This window comes from Artibeus jamaicensis, unplaced genomic scaffold (assembly GCF_021234435.1).
Source record: "Artibeus jamaicensis isolate MK-2021 breed Jamaican fruit bat unplaced genomic scaffold, CSHL_Jam_final contig_465, whole genome shotgun sequence".
NCBI lineage: Eukaryota > Metazoa > Chordata > Mammalia > Chiroptera > Phyllostomidae > Artibeus > Artibeus jamaicensis.
In genome coordinates, this window is record NW_026521843.1 from 35222493 (window position 1) to 35237733 (window position 15241).

The 15241-nt window shown below is 41.2% G+C and overlaps 1 protein-coding gene across 3 annotated transcripts in view; it reads left to right on the forward strand.

Moving 5' to 3' along the window:
• SPTBN1 (spectrin beta, non-erythrocytic 1) overlaps positions 1-15241 on the forward strand; it is a 191169-nt gene that overhangs the window by 12547 nt on the left and 163381 nt on the right. The window lies entirely within an intron of this gene.

The window sequence follows — 15241 nt, forward strand, 5'->3', positions numbered from 1 at the left end:
TTAGAGAGAACATTGGCTTTGAGGAAGATGTATTTATTGCTGTGTTAAATTGTTCTTTTCATGGAGGTAGTGGAATTTATTTAATACTAAGGCTGTCCTTTAAAATGCACCCCGATGAATAATCTGCTTCAAAGTGTACGTGCAGTGGGGGCGTGATGAGGGTTTGGCATCCCTAGTTGAGGTAAGGTTTGATCTTGCTTTCCCCTCCAGGTCAGTTGCCCCTCCGGAGTTGGTGAGTACGGCGCCTTTCTTTGGGCAGTGAGGCACGGGTTTCCCTCCCAGTTGGAGCAGTGAGTGGTCTGATCTTTGTTGGGGGACCAGTGTGGATCATTTGGACTAAGCTGCACCCACACAGATGTCGGTTTGATTTTTTTTAGCCAGACATTATGAGAAGTGACCTGGTGGGAATAAATGGCAGGCTGGTTGTGTAATGTGGCAACATCTTAACTTGTCTTAGAGATAAGTGGGATGTGATTCCAGCAAGGCTGTGCAAAAGAAGTTGGAATGTGTTGGAGAACTGCCAAGAGATTGGGAGCAAGCTGCATGACGAGCTCTAATGCAGCTTTGGCCTGCCTGAAAATAGCTATAGTTTAACAAAATAGCTTGAACTTGTCATTTCACGTAGGCAGAATTGCTCCTCTAAATGTATTACTGAGACATATTCATTGCTTTCCTCCTCAGGTTAGCAAGATTTGTTTTAATTTGTTTATCTTTTTGTTCCGATGGTCTTAAAAAACCTTATTGACCGTATGTAGGGAGATACTTCTTTGCAACTTCTTATCTTGCATGGTTTCACGGGGACTGGTTAGGAATGCGTCATCCCCAAGCTTCTCGTTCAGGTTCTCTGGCCCCACCTGCTCCACCCACAGAATATGTAGTTTTGTGGTTTGGGTAAAAGTTGGATCCTAAAGGCCTTTAAAAAGCCCTATATTTTTATATCTTTGATGCCCTTTCAGATATGAATTACTGGTGTTTGAACATGAATACATGGTAGAAGCAGAGGAAAAGGCACTTTCTGACTTCGTATTTAGTTCATTGGCAGTTTGTAGTACTTTGATTCTTGTTTGTAATTGATTTATTTTCTAACTGGTCTCAATTTAAAAAAATAGGTAGGCTGAATTTTTAAACCAGGATGGTAAAGACAAAGTGGGGGGTGCAGTCTTACGGAGGGTTGGAGCCTAATGGCGATATGTGGGGGTGCAGGGAGCAAGGGAGGTGGAAGTGGGGGCTGCTGGTGGGGGTAATCCAAACAACCTGTTGCTTTGGGTGCATGGAGATGAGATGTTAAAAAATGCAATATTTGGATTAGTGAGTGGGAATAAGAACAGAGAGGGTTTAGATCTTAGATGTAATATGAAAACTGTGAGTAAACTTCATCTTGAGGGGCTTAAAGTGCAAACCAAGTTCCTATTAATAATTTCTTAGAAGATGATATGACCAGATATCTTAATTATCCTACAACAAAGTCCATTAGAAATTTAGACTTTAACTTTATAGCTTTTTAGAGTACCCTGCAAATGGGTTTGCTTCTCTTATTTATATCTTCAGATTTGTAATTCTGAATTTTGCTTTCTCATTTTTGGTATCTTAAATATACTTCAGAGGGTGTCCCCTTGAATAGAAATGTTATTTCTGGCTATGTGTTAGGTGCCTTATTCAGAGATTTATAGTTTATAATTATTAGACTTTTGGTCGGTAGAGTTGAGGTTATTTTTTTAGGCATGTTTTGTAATATGTAAAAAACATTGTGTGTTTTAAAACATGAGAAAATATTTTGTGGAAAACATGCAGATACTTAGCTTTTTTAGATGTATTGAACTTTTTTTTATTAGATGGTGGATAGTTCTCTGTACTATTGTTGATGTGTTGGAAAATACCTTTATTGAGCCTAAGATTTTTAGATTTTTAAAATTATGTTTTTCCCTGGCTGGTGTAGCCCAGTGTATTGACCACGGGCCTGCAAACCAGACAATTGCGGTTCGATTCTCAGTCAGGGCACATACCGGGTTGCAGGCCAGTTCCCTGCAGGCCATTTCCCAGCAGGGGATGCACAAAGGCAACCATACATTGATGTTTCTCTCCCTCTCTCCTTCCCTTCCCCTCTACAGATAAATAAACTCTTTTAAAAAAAATAAAATAAAATTATGTTTTTGCCTCTTCTTGTAGACATTCCCTGTTTTTTAGACACACTCTTGGATAGCCAGAATGTTAAATCCAGTTCAAAAGATGTGAACTATGGGCCAGAACTATTGGTTACCTTTTTTTTTTTTTTTAAGATTTTATTCATTTATCTTTAGAGGGGAAGTGAAGGAGAGGAGAGAAATATCAATGTATGGTTCCCTCTCATGCGCCCCCTGCTGGGAATCGGCATGCAACCCAGGCGTGTGCCATGACTGGTAATGGAACTGCGATCCCTTAGTTCTCAGGCCCACACTCAGTCCACTGAGCTACACCAGCCAGGGCTACTGGTTACCTTTTGCTTTCACATACTGTTACCTTATATGCTTGTATGAGCTTGCTTTTAGATAACTTTCACTTCAGACTGTTCATTAATTTAGAGTATGCATTCATTTAATTTTGCAAGAACATTCCATCATACACTGTGAGATAGGCAGACAGTGAAATATTTGAATATCCTTTTTCTTGATTGTTGTCAGCATTAGAAAAATCATTCATTTTAACTTTACACATGCATACTGGATGCTGTCTCTCTGTATATGCCTGTATTCGCACAAACTCATGAGACTAGGAACAGGCTTTAGCATTTAAAATGTACCAGATATAAAAACTAACAGAATTTGCTTCTGTGTGTTGGGAGATGCATGGAAGAGACCCAGAGTTATCATAATGGGCTCTTTGTGAAGTGTGAAGGCAAATGGAGACGTGACAGAAATCTGCTGCAGAGGGCAGCAGACTGGACAGGTGAGGACCACGTGGAAGTTCATGCCAGGGGTAGGTGGAGTAACGAGTTGGCTGATGAAATACTAGCTGTCTTCGATGTTTGTGCAGCTGTTGTCAGCTGGCCAGAAATACATTGGACTTCTCAGGATGGTAAGAGCTTTGCTATCTGCATAGGCTTATTGGCTGAAACAGTGCCTCAGATGCTTGTGAAGATGTCTAGTATAACATTATTATAATAGAAAAAAATTGGTAATGACCCAGATGTCCATCATTGGCAAGTCAGAGGGAGGCATATTATAGAGGCAGTACAGATACAGACCCAGGGACTCACTTTGTAACCTCACTTTGTAACACTATGTAACAGTGCATTAACCCTTCACTGCCTCAGTCTCCTCATCTGTAAGACGGGGGCAGTCATGATATAGACTGTAGAGGGATACTGTGAGGATTACATAAGTTAACATGAGTAAGGTGATCAATGCCTGGTGAAACTCGTCATTACTATCTTGATAAAATATTATTGAAAATTTCTAATAACAGGAAAGTTTTTAATTTAAGGGAAAAAAGGAGAGTACAAGATTATGTAAATGGTATGATCTCAATTGCGTAGAAAAACATACAGAGAAAAATATAAGAAGGAAATAATCCAAATGGTAATTTTTGGGGGAGAGTGATGTTTTTTGTGATTTTTGTTTTTGTCTCAATGCTTTTCTTTTTCTTTACTAAAGGGCTTCTCAGAGCCTTTGTAAGCTTAATAGGCATTCTAGGAGAGAGAGTGATATATGGTATTTCTCACACTTATCTGATCTTGGGATTCCTTTTTTTTTTTTTTCCATAGCCTCTCCTAGACCTGGAGTTTTCATAGACTATGCCTATGCTTTGGGATGTACTAGTCTAGTCTGTTCTTGTACAAAGGAAGAATATTAGCATTGCGTTTTAATTATTTCATACTTTAGAAAGAAACTTTTTATTGTTTGTTTGAGGAGTTGACTATTTGAAGAGTTTGAGTGCTACTATTATGAATCAAATTGTAGGCAATATATATTTTTAATTTAGTCATTATTAATTACATGCTAGTGTTGAGTCCATGATATTTTTCTTCATGTAGTTGCTTTTGTGTCCTAAAATTGCTGTTGAAAAGAATAAGGTAAGCAAACCCTGACCACACATCTTAGTGGTTGTAAAACATTAAACTTAGTGGTTGTAAAAGGATTAGTTTGAACAGATGGCCCAAACACATACAACTTTTTATTGACTTTGGCATTTTTTGTTGATTCTCCCAGACTTTCCATAACAAATTTTCTGGAAGTTTTTACACTACTGAAATGAAGACTGTGATAAGGATCAGGGATGCCCTGGCTGGTGTAGCTCAGTGGATTGAGTGCTGGCCTGCAAACCAAATGATCTCTGGTTCGATCCCAGTCAGGGCACCTGCCTGGGTTGAGGGCCAGGTCCCCAGCAGTGGGTGCACGAAAGGCAACCACACATTGATGTCTCCTTCCCCCTCCCTCCTTTCTCCTCTATAAGTAAATAAATAAATAAAATCTTTAAAAAATTAAATTTAAAAAAATCAGGGAGACAACTTTCATCAAGAGGTATCACCATATTTTTCAGACATAAGACATACTTTCCCCCCAAAATTTGGGAGGAAAATGGGGGTGCATCTTATAGTCCAAATGTAGCGTACCTGGCTCGCTGTGGCTGGCGGGTGGAGCCGGGTCACAGGTTATTAAATACTATACCACATTTTTTGCTTTAAATTTTTTTTCTGTTTTCCTCTAAAACCTAGGTGCGTCTTATAGTCCTAGAAATATAGAACTTATTTTTCTACCAGCAGGTTTTGGATTTAAACATGGTATTTGTTGCCAGGGATTGGATGCCTGCATATGTATCAAATCTCGGTATGGAAGTTTTCATTTAAATGTGGCTTTAAACTTGATGTGGTAAAGCTTGAGGTGAGAAGGATCTCCTGTTTCATAACTGTGAATGAGTAAAACTTTGTAATGGAACTCCCCAGACCTGAATTCATGCCATTTTTTCCAGTGATGAATTCACTTTCTATGAAATCCAAGCTCTGAATTCATTTTCATTTTCTGTTTTTTTTTGTGAGTGAAAAAAGGTGAGAAGGGCAGTTGCTGTTTTGTGACTGTTAAATCTATCAGTTAACTCAGCAATGCCCATTCCTCCCCTTCCCCAATGTCCTTGGAACAAGGACCAGAGCGATAGTAAACTGCCTCATGAGGGTGCCTGGTAAGGATAGGAGGCAAGAAAACCCTTCTCTAGACCATGGTTTCCAGTCTTGTCCTATTTGTAGCTTTAATATCAGCATAGAAAAAGCATTCATGACCCACCACAAAAACAAACACAAAAAAAGTATGTTTTGTTGTTTTCCCCTAGTGGCCTAGGGTGAACAGGAGTCAGACTTAACATATTAAGGAGTTCCATTGTGCAAACATGAGAACCATCACAGTTCACCACAGAGCTGCTCCCAAGGCTGGTCACGTGACCGTTGCCTATAGCAGTCCTCCCAGGTGCCTGATGTCAACACTTGTGTTGGGTGTGAGCAATGGTAGCCTTGGTGTAAGTCTGCTTTCGAGAGAGGATTGTTTATTTCCTCCCCTTCAGGGTCTTGTAGTGCGGTCCCCTCATGGACCACCTTGCTAGACCAGTGAGGGAGCCAGCCTTTGGGAAGGTTTATGATAGAGCACAGTTTTCACATTGTGGGCTGCAGCTCACAGTCAGAAAGATTATAGAGGATATGCAGAATTATACGTCTGAGCCCTTGGCCGATATATAAGAACAGTCAGTCTCATTGTGACTGACTGTTTTCAAAGTGCTGAAGCTTGAAAGGCATCTTAACCTCTGCTTATTTGGACCACTTGTGATGCTTTTCAACATTGTATGTGAAGTGAGCCTACAAGTCAGTGCTCTTTTTCGCTGTTTTCATGCTGTCAAACTAGCATTAACATGTATTGGGAAAATAGATCATGTTTTACCAAAGATTAAGGAAGAAGAAATAGAATTTTTTCTAATAGGGAAAGAAGCATGGAACTTAGAAATCCGTACATACTGCATGTCCACCTTTGTCTTCATAAAAATAGCAAACAACTGTGCCCTGGCTGCCCCAGCCAGGCTGAAAGGAAGGTGAAGGTCATTCCAAAATAGAAAAGGATCTGGTTAAATATTACTTTGATAAGTTGAATACGTTTAAAAATTTTCAGACCCAGGGATGTGGATATAGGCTGACTGAGGAAGTCTCTCTACTCACATACGATGTGCGCCGTGTATTATCAATGATTTCCAAGGGGACAAAGGACAGTTTTGAAAAACATGACTCTCATTTACCCCCATCCCTCACCCCATAGGGATTTGTTTTGTAACCATGTAGGAAATCTGGGGTGTGATGGATAAAAGTAAAAGAGTTAATCGTATCTTTCGGTGGTTGGGTTCTGTTTCTGGAGCCATACTACCTGGATCGACCCCTGCCTCTGCCAGTTTCTCACTGTGGGTCTTTGGTAATTGACCTGTAATTTATCATCCAAACTGGGTAATTTATGGGGAGCGAAAGGGGATACTCTAACTGTACCAAGACAGGAGGCATAAACTGGGACCCTCTGAGGCCAGGCAGGCAATGTGGCTACCTGAGTCTTATCAAACTACCTAATCTTGGTCTCAGTTTTTTCATGTTAAGAGATGGGTATGATAATAGCACTCACTTCTTAGGGGATGAGGGTAAAATGCAATAAGATATGTGAAGGGTTTGAATGTTGTTTGGTACATAACTTCCATAGAATTAGCTCTTTAAAAAAGAAACGATTATACCCTGGTTTCTCTTCAGATCGTATAAATCTTTCACCTTTTGCTAAAAAGCCTATTATTTAGGGCACTTACTTCACATAATAGCCACTCGTATATTCCGTTTACTTTCTGCTGTTGTCATATGATTTCTCGATAGCAAATTTTGCTTTTAATTTTATTGAATGAATAATAACATTTACTCATGACTTCTTCCTTTCAGGGCACTTACTCACACTTCCTTGCTTTATTTGAGCCCTTTCCTCAGGTCAAGGCTCTGGAAGTAAAATTGACTTTTACTTTGTCAGCTACACATGTATCTGGCACTTAGTTACATACATAGCATCTGTGGTCCAGAGAAGGACGGGCTTTGGAGCACTTGATTATCAGGTGATAGCTAATTAGTACCCACACTGGAGACTGCAGTTACTACAGTTGACCTTCAGCTACAGGAACTGTTAGATGGTTGCATGAGTGGGAAGTGCCAAAACTGGATCTCCTCCTTGACTTTCTCAGGTTTGGGTTTTCCCAGCATAGCGGTCTGTAGGGTTGCCCAATTAGGAAAAACAGAGAAACTAGAACGCCCAGTTAAATTTGACTTTCAGATAAGCAGCACATCTTTAGTGAAACTATATCTCGTGCTGTATTTGGAGCGCACGTATACCAAAACTTCGTTGTTTATCTGCAACTCAGCTTTAACTGAGCCTTCTGTGTTTACTAATAATCCATTATGGAGTCTGAAGAGACTTTTCACCCTCTTCAGTGTAACCCACGTTCGGATGTGGATACAAAAGTTGAGTCCAGATCCTGTTGTAGGTGTTGTGTTAACTCTAAGTTAAAGTCCATGTTTTTTACCCTTAATTGGAACGGACATTTGAGAAGGTTGTACAGAGCAGCTTCTGCTGGGACTCCACTAAGGCCAAGGTGAAGAGGAATTAGTCTGGTTTGCCACAGCCACAGGGGTTACACGTGCTCTGTGAGAACGTCTTGGCTGTGAGTACCGGTGCATTTAAGCCACTTCTTTCTCCTTGGAGGGGAGTCCATTGGCTAAGGTCATGTATTGAAGTCTTGGGAGTTCTCAGTTTTGAGATTGAATTACTTTAGTAATAATCTGGGGTGAGGGAGTTTAATTTTGGATCATTTGTATTTCGCTTGTGAATGTAGAGAGAACGACTTTTATTGTCGTTAAGAGTGACCTTCAAATAACTCCCTCCATTAAAATCTCTTCTTCCTGTTTTTGACTTTCAGTGGTACTGCCTGGAAAACACTGGTGAGTTTTTTTGCATCAGCCTTGGAACTCTGTCAGCGTTCATCCTGAAGGGCACTGCGTGCCTCTGGGAAGTGGTGACTGGAAGATTGGGGCCTGTGGAAACCCGAGTGTCTATTTGCATTCTTTACAGTCTGGGTACCAGGCCTCTGTTAAGTCAAGTCTCAGAGAAAGAGCGTCATCAGGTTAATGATCCACTTGGTGAAATTAGTCACGGCAAGTGAAGGTTGAGGTGGTGTTTACTGGAGAGGAGCGAGCCAGACTTGGGTTTTGGGCCAGTACAGGCTTTGGACCTGCTGCCATTTTAAAAGTTTGGTGTGTGCAGTGAAAAGGCACAGGTTTCAGATTGTCATTTGAAGAAAAACGTTCACTGATTAAGAGCTTACTATCAAATACACCTAGTGTGTGGGTGGATTAGACAAGGGGAAGCATCCAATTAGAGCTCTTTGTTCCGAGTTCCACATTTGGAGGTGTCATTTGTTAACTGGTGGCTTCCCAGAACATAAATTCGTTGTATATGAACATTCATGCTAGCCAGGCTTTGGATGCTGAAAGTTGCTTTGGCAAACTTTTTCCCTCCTTCTTTTATGTTCATTTCTGAACTGTCTCCTGTTCTCCTCCTTGCTTCCTTCAGTGGCTCATTCTCTCTGGACGTCGTTTTGCTCCTGAAGAGGGTTGTCATAGGGTTGATGTGCCTGATGGGTGGAATATTTGGCCTAATTGTTTACATGTCTTCGTGTGTGTCTGGCTGGATGAGAATTGGCTGTTAATGGTACTTTTTTTACATAAATTAGATCAGTGATTCTCCATCTTGGCAGCATATTGGCATCCCCAAGGAGCTTTTGAAAGTGCAGACGTCTGCCCCCCCCACCAGAAAATTTGATCTAATTATCTGGGGGTGTTAAATGGGCACTGGGACTTTAAGAGCTCCCTGGGTGATTCTAATGCATAGCCCAGTTTGCAGGCTATTCTTTGTTCTGCTCTCAGAATTATGGCCTCTGCTGTCTGGTAGGGCAGCCATGAGCCCCGTGCAGCTACTTACATTCGAATAAGCTAAAGTTAACTAAAACTAAAAATTCAGTTCCTCAGTCAACACTAACCACATTGCAAATGCTCAGCTGCTACATAAGGTTCACGGCTGCTGTCCTGGGCGGTGCAGGTATAGACCGTTTCCAGCATGGCAGAAAGTTCTGTTGGACAGCCTAGGTTTAGGCTGTTCTGTGGGATGTTAACACAACAGGGCAGGAGCAGTGGACATCTGAGAAGTCTGACACAGGAAGGGCAGGTTTGGAATGGGGCTAATCCAGCAGGACCTGCCAGTACTGAGTTACTGCGTGTGTTTTTAGCAGCCTTTTTCTCAATGGTCTTTTGGCACCGGAAGCCCTGCACAGTTGGCGCAGTGGATTATGTGTCGCCGTGGTGAAAGGCCCCGTTTAGAGCAGGCCGGCCCGCAGGGGTGCGGTGAGGACGCAGGGCAGGACGGCGTGAACCCTGAGGAGTCCAGGGCCAGGGAGGAGAGAAGTGAGCTTTATTCCCACAGAGCTGAGGAATGCCCTTTAAGGAACTGACTGAAGCGTGGATACTTGGGGCGAAACCAGGTGAAGGGGATTTTATCTCTTCTGTTGAAGAAACACTCGCCCCAGTTATTTTCACCCCTCCCGGCTCATTTCTGGTGTGTGGGAGCGAAGGTTGGGTGCGAGCACATATTTCCAGTGAAACAAAGTTCCACGTGGGCCCCCATGTGCTTGAGGGGTTGGGCAGGGAGGAGTTGAGAGAATGGGATCAAACTAAGTCATTTTTGTCCTCATGTCTCATACGAATCCAAGTAGGGTAGGGTCATGGAAAAGAGAAAGGGGCAAATGAAGTTCACTGAAGTGCTTTGCTCAGGCGGGTCCTCGGCTCTCAGCCTGTCACGAAGGGCAGTCCAGGCTGGACCCTCCAGGCTCCACGCTGAGCCTCCTCTCTTTCATGGCACTCGTCCCGAGCATCTGCCCGGGGACAGGTTTCTGTTGCTTTTCCCGGAGCTCACCAAAAGGCAAGGCCAGGTGTTGCTGCGCCCCAGCAGCGGACGGAAGAACTCTGAGGATGCGTGAACCGAAAGGACACAAGTGGTCCAGGGGTGAGAGTCACTTGAGTGTTTCGTATTTTGTCATGGTCCGCTGTTAATCGCGGGTGAAGTCTGAGTGCCTGTTGGTCATTTCCTGGCTTCGTTACACTGGTCAGGTAAGTGTTTTTGATGGGCTGTATCTAAATACCTGTACTGACCAGCGATACCCACTAGCACTGCCTGCCTCCCCCTGAGGAATGAGTGACCAGGACCTCTCCCCAATTACTTCCACTCTGCTTTTATTTTGTTTTTGTTTTTAATTAAAAAAATTTTTTTTTACTGTAACTTTTCTCATTACCATTTAGTCCCCTTTACCCCCCACCCCCAGTTTTGACTGCCGGGGAAGAGGCATGCTTCCTTCCTTTCCCATTGTCAGTAATTTTTATGTATTTTGTTAAATATTTTATGGTTTTTTATTGTGTAGCACTTTCATTTTGCCTGATATGTATTCTCTTTCCTCAAGCTCAGAGAGCTGGATAGGAAGTGCTAACTTCTTTTAAAAATAGGATAACAGAAGATTGGAAAGATCAAAAAGAAATGCTAGGAAGAATAATAGGAAAGCAAGCATTGATTAATTCATATCTCGTTGTGTAGAAAGTCATCCTGGTAACTCTTGAGGGTGGCCCTCTATTGCTTATGGATTTTGGAGGTCTTTTTAGAATTGCATTTTAAATGCCAAATAGTACACTTACCTCTAAACCCTTGAAAAGTTGCATTCTCAAGTACTGTGTAACCTTTCAGTTCTTAATATAGTACACAGAGAAATCTTCTGGAAATAAATAGATCTTGGTTCTTCACAGAGACTTAAATTGCAGTTAAAACAAAAGCGTGAGGTGGTACCTTAGCACTCATCTTGCTTGGTGGTTTCCAGACATGTACATCAGACCACTTGGGGGGCTTTTAAAAAATTACAGGTTCCGGTCATATCACATCCCTACTGAATAAAATTTCCAGGCCCCGAGCGCAGGAATCTATATTGAAAATTCTTAGGTGATTCTGGTGAGCAGCCAAGTTTAAAAACCACTGGACTTGTTGACTTGCCTCAGTTTTCAGATGAGGAAACTGAGGACTAGGGAAGCAAACGGATTTCCTTGCAGTTAAAAGGTAGCCTGAGGGGGGATTAGACCATGAACCTTTCTGAGGTCCCTTTCACCCTGGAGAATTTGTGACTCTGGTTTTACCTTAGACGGTTGTGATGTCTGACTCATACTGTAGTCTTTCTGAAATTTACTTCTTTTCACTTGATTTTTTATTTTTGGCAGTATGTTGAATTCTCTCTTTTTATCCCCAGAGTGCTATTTCTTGCTTCCTTATAAAAGGCCGCCCATCACAGGTGCCGCATGGTCGCACAAGTGGGCGTGAACCTTGAGGGTGAGCCCTCGGACCCTTTCCCTCAGATTTCAGCTTTGCAGCCTCACGTCCTGGGGGCTCCTTTGTGACTTCCAGCTTCCTCCCTCCCCTCACCATTTAAAAAAAAAAAGTTCTATTTCTTGATATATTTTTGGCTGCAGAGGAACTCCAGATGGTATGTTTTGTATAGGGGAAAAATAGTTTTTTATACTTTTTTTGTGAATTATTTCTCTATTTTTGACTTTAATGAAGTTATTAGTTTTACAAAGGGCCATTTTGTAAAAAGACTAATCACTAAACAAACACCCTTGTACACAGTAATTCCTTTGGCTAAAATTGAAGAGGATTGTGACTTCTGTGTCATTACATCATTTGTTGCTTTCTTACATGTTTAGCATCACATGCTAAAATAATGATCCAGTTTACTGGGGATAGAAAATTAAGAAAAAGAACTTGTGATACTTGGATTTAGCATTGAGAAACAAGTGCTAAAAATGGGCTCAAAACAAAGTCATTGAAAGTGCTTTGAAAAACGCATGGCAATATACAGATGTAAGTTGCTGGGGTTTTTTTAAATCATAATTCTGACTTGAGAGCTGAAATGGTTTCAAGTGATTAAGCGCTTTCACATGGAGCATGCATACAGAATGTTTTGCATAATATTACTGAGTATGTGGATTATTTATAGAAAGTGTTCTTCACTTTTTGAAATGGTCTTTTCACTGTGGTTTTTCTCATTCGGATTTTTCTGGATCAGGGATAGAGGACCTGCGGTCTGTTCTTTGAGCCTACATTGTTTTGCCTGAGAGTAGGAGAGCACCTAAGATTAATCATTCATGCTCATCTCCACTGAGCCACCCCAAGAATCTGTGTAATTTTGGGGGGCAGTGGATGCTGCAGAGGATAGAAAACAACTTTTTGGATAGTGTATAAACAGATCTTTTAATTCAGAAAGTATTTAAGGAGTCTAGTAGTGCTTTAATTCAGATAGGGTGACAAAAAAGAGAAAACAGGGCATTTGAACAGTCTTGCAACCACTGAAATGGTGATGAGAGGGTTCTCAGAAAAGGCAGTTTCTCCAGAAATTTCTGATTGGGAATAAGTACTTTAAAATAACTGGATGCTCTGATTAGTCTACTACGTCTGAACTTTCTCAGTATCGGGTAACGCGGACTAAGTTGGATGCCTGTCTCAGCAGCGCACAGGGCACGGAGTCGCGTCTGCAAGTGGACTGCTGCCCCTGGCTGGGCTGTGCGCCGGCGCCAGGCACGGCCCTGCCCTCACAGGGCCAGAGTTCAGAGGAGGAAATGGGGAACCAGACACAGGTTCTTGTCGTGATTAGTGTGAACCACAGGCACAGCACTGGCGTGTTGTAGGTGCCAGGCGGGACAGGGGCAGTTCCCTGAAGGAGGAGGATAATGCCCGAGACATGGCTTTTGAAGAATAAGCATTGTTAGCTGGAAGGATGAGGGTGTGGGAGAGTCTCAGGCTGAGGGAACAGCACGTGCAAAGTCATGGGGAGAGGGGAAAGTCATGTGTTTGGGGGAGATGTTCTGTTAGGGCTGGAACGGGGGGGGGGGGGCGTGTTGTGGAGTGTGAAGGGAGCTGAGGGGAGGTGAAAGGTCTCCCAGGGCCTGAGAGGAGGTTCTACCCAAAAGATGAAAGGGGAGGGTGTTGAGAGAGTTTAGACAAGTTTGTGCTTTTTTCAAAGCTCTCTAGAGCTCCACTTTGGAAGAGAATGAATTTCCTGAAGGCACAATGGCGGAGTGGGCAATAATTCAGTCAACAAACTCTGGTGGACTTCATTTAGGTCTAGATGATAGTTGCTAATTTTTCTTTTTGAGAAACTGTTAATAAACCTGACAGGAAAAACCCAATTCCCAAGGCATCATGATCTGTCTCCAAATCCACATTCAGTGGTTTTAAAGATTGCCCACATCATTAATAGGACTTTATAATTTTCAAATATGTTATTTTTCAATTATTCTATAATTTTGTAGAAAAATTTTTATTATCAAAACTAGACATTATGATTTAAACTGTTGTGGTTAGTACTCTTGATGAAGAATTGATTGGCGATTGTTGGTCATATTATGTAAGAATTATTTTTAGAGTAAGGTTCCTGAACAGTTGTATGCAATGTAAAATTTTGACTATCTTTTAAGTGTCTTGTAGCCATGCACCATTTAAATTAATCCTCATGAAACTTCTGTGGGTTGAAGAGTCATTTTTAAGTAACTTAATTCTTATTTCTTTCTCTTCTAAACCCAGATTTTTCTATTAGGCTTTGCCTATAGACCCTTAAAGAAACAAACATTCATCTTTATTGGTGAACATAGTTCTTTGGATGTCTGCAGAGGAATAGTGTAGTACTTTAAGAGCTTAAAAAACAAAACAAAACTATACAGTATTTGTTTTGAGGATCATTTTAATTTCAAAGAATAATTTCTAATTATGAAAGTAATACATTATTTGATTTTCCTATGAGTTCAGAGATAACCCTTGTTAACACTTCAGTATATTTCTTCTTGGCCTTTTTTATTCACATTTGCTCACATTCTCACACCCTTCTTTTTATATAATTGTGTTCACTTTGTCACATAATGATTTGTATCCATTTTTTTAAGTGTTTTTTTTTTAAATGTTTTTCACAGCTGGGTAAAGTACCCATACAGTCCACTATTACTAGACCTTTAGGTTGTCTTTAGGGGGGTTTTTGTTACTATAAAAAAAACACAGTGATGAGCATCATTGCATTCAAATTCTCACCTAAACTCACTTTTTCCTGTAGATTCCTAAGAGGGGAGTAGCTGGAGCTAAAGAGTTAATTGTTTAACACCCATTTCTAAGGCTGTGCATGACCATGACCTTCTTGCGGGTGTCTGACCACCCTTGTTTTGACCAACCTACTCCTGTGGCAGATGCCTTTGAACTTAAGCAAACTGGTAGCATTTGTTACAGGATTTGGTTTTTGCTACTTTAAAGATTGGCTTCTGGAACGTTTACGTAAATCACAGTAGTCTTCATGCTGAGGACACATGGACATGTGTCTTATGTCTTGAGCAAATGCTCCCAGCCAACAATAGAGATGTAATTGACTGGTGGGTGGATTTCCTTTCTTTAATGTGGAATAAGAATGAGATTAATTGGCTTGTATAAACTAGAGCAGAAAAGTTAATAGAAGTAATAAAAGCTGTCACTCTGTTTAGTTCTATGATGCTTTTAAACTCAGATTCTTTTAAAATTGTTTAGAAAATTACACAGTTCAATGTGTCTACAGAATGTTGAATATAGTATTACCAGAAAATCTTACCTTTGAAGTTTAGTTAGAACCAATGAGCATTCCTCAATGTTCTCAGTTTTTTTTATCATTTCTTCTCGCTCTTTCTTGTATGTTTATAAATGATATGCTTCTATGTGCTTGGAATTAAATAGTTTAAAGGTGGGGGAGAGGATCCCAGACTAAGTTCCAAGAAAGAATATTTCCATCTAGAATTGCTTTTCTGTTTTTAGTTCATGTTACATTTACTGCTGTGCTGCTTCTTACACAGGAAGCTCTTTAAATCATACATCTTAGTTCTGGGTGCCAGTAGGATGCCTGTGAAAGACACAGAAAGTTGCTCTGGCTGGTGTGGCTCAGTGGTTGAGTGCTGGCCTGAGAATCAAAGGGTCGCCAGTTCAGTTCCCAGTCAGGACATATGCCTGGGTTGTGGGCCAGGTCCCCAGTACAGGGTGCGTGAGAGGCAACCACACACTGATGTTTCTCTCCCTCTCTTTCTCCCTCCCTTCCCCTCTGTCTAAAAATAAATAAATACGATCTT